The sequence below is a fragment of the Calliopsis andreniformis genome, unplaced genomic scaffold (assembly GCF_051401765.1).
Source record: "Calliopsis andreniformis isolate RMS-2024a unplaced genomic scaffold, iyCalAndr_principal scaffold0019, whole genome shotgun sequence".
Lineage (NCBI taxonomy): Eukaryota > Metazoa > Arthropoda > Insecta > Hymenoptera > Andrenidae > Calliopsis > Calliopsis andreniformis.
The window spans coordinates 5,506,589-5,511,144 of record NW_027480431.1 but is presented as its reverse complement, the minus strand read 5'-3'; positions in this window follow the sequence as shown (position 1 = coordinate 5,511,144).

Sequence of the window (4,556 nt, the reverse complement as noted above, 5' to 3'; positions counted from 1 at the left end):
TATTTTATGCTTCTGGCGTTGACTTCTCAGGCCCTAACTATTCGATCTGGTGGAGCAACGCCCTAGAGTGAAGCCTAGGTTGCCCGGAACGTAGAAATGACCATAACTTTCACACTGGTTGCTATCATTCGATTTATACGATGGAAAAACTGTTATATTTACATTGTATTTTATACTTCTGGCGTTGACTTCTTAGGCCCTAACTGTTTGATCTGGTGGAACAACGCCCTAGAGTGAAGCCTAGGTTATCCGGAACGTAGAAATGACCAGTACATTCACACTGGTTGCAGTTATTCCTGTAAAACGATGGAAAGACTGTTGCATATTTATTGTATTTTAAGCTCCTGGCGTTGACTTCTAAGGCCCTAACTATTCGATCTGGTGGAGCAACGCCCTAGCGTGAAGCCTAGGTTGGCCGGAATGTAGAAACGACCATAACTTTCGCACTGGTTGCAATTCATTTTATACGATGGAAAAACTGTTGTACTTATATTGTATTTTATTCTTATGGCGTTGAATTCTAAGTCCCTAGCTATTCCATCTCGTGGAACAACGCCCTAGGGTAAAGCCCAGGTTGCGCGGAACGTAGAAATGACCATAACTTTCACACTGGTAGCAATTATTCGTTTTATACGATGGAAAAACTGTTTTATTTATTTTGTATTTTATGCTTCGGGCGTTGACTTCTAAGGCCCTAACTATACGATCTGGTGGAGCAACGCCCTAGAGTGAAGCGTAGGTTGCCCGGTACGTAGAAATGACCATCACTATCAAACTGGTTGCAATTATTTGTTTTATACGATGGAAAAGCTGTTGTATTTATATCGTATTTTATGCTTCTGGCGTTGACTTCTTAGGCCCTAACTATTCCATCTGGTGGAACAACGCCCTAGGGTGAAGACTAGGTTGCCCGGAAAGTAGAAATGACCATAACTTTCACACTGGTAGCAATTATTCGTTTTATACGATGGAAAAACTGTTGTATTTATTTTGTATTTTATGCTTCGGGCGTTGACTTCTAAGGCCCTAACTATTCGATCTGGTAGAGCAACGCCCTAGAGTGAAGCCTAGGTTGCCCGGTACGTAGAAACGACCATAAGTTTCATACTGGTTGCAATTATTCGTTTTATACGATGGAAAAACTGTTGTATTTATATTGTATTTTATGCTTCTGGCGTTCACTTCATAGGCCCTAACTATTCGATCTGGTGGTACAACGCCCTAGGGTGAAGCCTAGGTTGCCCGGAACGTAGAAATGACCATAACTTTTACACTGGCAGCAATTATTCGTTTTATACAATGGAAAAACCGTTCTATTTATTTTGTATTTTATGCTTCGGGCGTTGACGTCTAATGCCCTATCTGTTTGATCTGGTGGAGCATGGCCGTAGAGTGAAGCCTAGGTTGCCGGGAACGTAGAAATGACCATAGCTTTTACACTGGTAGCAATTATTCGTTTTATACGATGGAAAATCTGTTGTATTTATATCGTATTTTATGCTTCTGGCGTTGACTTCTTAGGCCCTAACTATTCGATCTGGTGGAACAACACCGTTGAGTGAAGCCTAGGTTGCCCGGAACGTAGAAATGACCATTACTTTCACACTGTTTGCAATTAGTCGTTTTATACGATGGAAAAACTGTTGTAGTTTTATTGCATTTTATGCGTCTGGCGTTCACTTCTTAGGCCCTAACTATTGGATCTGGTGGAACAACGCCCTAGGGTCAAGCCTAGGTTGCCCGGAACGTAGAAATGACCATAGCTTTTACACTCGTAGCAATTATTCGTTTTATACAATGGAAAAACCGTTCTAATTATTTTGTATTTTATGCTTCGGGCGTTGACTTCTAAGCCCCTAACTATTCAATCTGTTGGAGCAAAGCCCTAGGGTGATGCCTAGGTTTCTCGGAAAGGAGAAATGACCATATGTTTCATACTGGTTGCAATTATTCGTTTTATACGATGGAAAAACTGTTGTATTTATATTGTATTTTATGCTTCTGGCGTTGACTTCTCAGGCCCTAATTATTCGATCTGGTTTAACAACGCCGTAGAGTGAAGCCTAGGTTGCCCGGAACGTAGAAACGACCATTACTTTCACACTGTTTGCAATTATTCCTTTTATACGATGGAAAAGCTGTTGTATTAAATCGTATTTTATGCTTCTGGCGTTGACTTCTTAGGCCCTAACTATTCAATCTGTTGGAGCAAAGCCCTAGGGTGAAGCCTAGGTTGCTCGGAAAGTAGAAATGACCATAAGTTTCATACTGGTTGCAATTATTCATTTTATACGATGGAACAGCTGTTGTATTTATATCGTATTTTATGCGTCTGGCGTTCACTTCTTAGGCCCTAACTATTGGATCTGGTGGAACAACGCCCTAGGGTCAAGCCTAGGTTGCCCGGAACGTAGAAATGACCATAGCTTTTACACTCGTAGCAATTATTCGTTTTATACAATGGAAAAACCGTTCTAATTATTTTGTATTTTATGCTTCGGGCGTTGACTTCTAAGCCCCTAACTATTCAATCTGTTGGAGCAAAGCCCTAGGGTGATGCCTAGGTTACTCGGAAAGGAGAAATGACCATATGTTTCATACTGGTTGCAATTATTCGTTTTATACGATGGAAAAACTGTTGTATTTATATTGTATTTTATGCTTCTGGCGTTGACTTCTCAGGCCCTAATTATTCGATCTGGTTTAACAACGCCGTAGAGTGAAGCCTAGGTTGCCCGGAACGTAGAAACGACCATTACTTTCACACTGTTTGCAATTATTCCTTTTATACGATGGAAAAGCTGTTGTATTAAATCGTATTTTATGCTTCTGGCGTTGACTTCTTAGGCCCTAACTATTCAATCTGTTGGAGCAAAGCCCTAGGGTGAAGCCTAGGTTGCTCGGAAAGTAGAAATGACCATAAGTTTCATACTGGTTGCAATTATTCATTTTATACGATGGAACAGCTGTTGTATTTATATCGTATTTTATGCTTCTGGCGTTGACTTCTAAGGTCCTAACTGTTCGATCTGGTGGAGCAACGCCCTAGAGTGAAGCCTAGGTTGCTCGGAAAGTAGAAATGACCATAAGTTTCATACTGGTTGCAATTATTCGTTTTATACGATAGAAAAACTGTTGTATTTATATTGTATTTTATGCATCTGGTGTTGACTTCTTAGGACCTAACTATTCGATCTGGTGGAGCAACGCCCTAGAGTGAAGCCTAGGTGGCTCGGAATGTAGAAATGACCATAACTTTCACACTGCTTGCAATTATTCTTTTTATACGATGGAAAAACTGTTGCATCTTCATCGTATTTTATGCTTCTGGCGTTGACTTCTTAGGCCGTAACTATTCGATCTGGTGGGACAACGGCCTAGGGTGAAGCCTAGGTTGCCCGGAACGTAGAAATGACCATAACTTTCACACTGGTTGCAATTTCATGTTTTATACGATGGAAAAGCTGTTGTATTTATATCGTATTTTATGCTTCTGGCGTTGACTTCTAAGGACCTAACTATTCGGTCTGGTGGAGCAACGCCCTAGAGTGAAGCCTGGGTTGCTCGGAATGTAGAAATGACCATAACTTTCACACTGGTAGCAATTATTCGTTTTATACGATGGAAAAATTCTTCTATTTATTTTGTATTTTATGCTTCGGGCGTTGACTTCTAAGGCCCTAGCTATTCGATCTGGTCGAGCAACGCCGTAGAGTGAAGCCTCGGTTGCCCGGAACGTAGAAATGACCATAACTTTCACACTGGTTGCTATTATTCGTTTTATACGATGGAAAAACTGTTATATTTATATTGTATTTAAGCTTCTGGCGTTGACTTCTGAGGCCGTTGCTATTCGATGTGGTGGAAGAACGCCATAGAGTGAAACCTAGGTAGCCCGGCTCGTAGAAATGTCCATATCTTTCACACTGTTTGCAATTTTTCGTTTTATACGATGGAAAAACTGTTTTATTTATTTTGTATTTTATGCTTCGGGCGTTGACTTCTAGGGCCCTAACTATTCGATCTGGTGGAGCAACGCCCTAGAGTGCAGCCTAGATTGCCCGGAACGTTGAAATGACCATAACTATCACACTGGTTGCTATCATTCGTTTTATATGATTGAAAAACTGTTGTATTTATATTGTATTTCATGCTTCTGGCGTTCACTTCTTAGGCCCTAACTATTCGATCTGGTGGAACAACGGCCTAGGGTGAAGTCTAGGTTGCCCGGAACGTAGAAATGACCATAACTTTTACACTGGTAGCAATTATTCGTTTTATACAATGGAAAAACTTTTCTACTTATTTTGTATTTAATGCTTCGGGCGTTGACTTCTAAGGCCCTAACTGTTTGATCTGGTGGAGCAACGCCCTAGAGTGAAGCATAGGTTGCCTGGAACGTAGAAATGACCATCCCTTTCACACGGGTTGCAATTATTCCTGTTATAGGATGGAAAGACTGTTGTATTTTTATTGTATTTTATACTGCAGGCGTTGACTTCTGAGGCCGTAGCTATCCGATGTGGTGGAAGAACGCCATACAGTGAAGCCTAGGT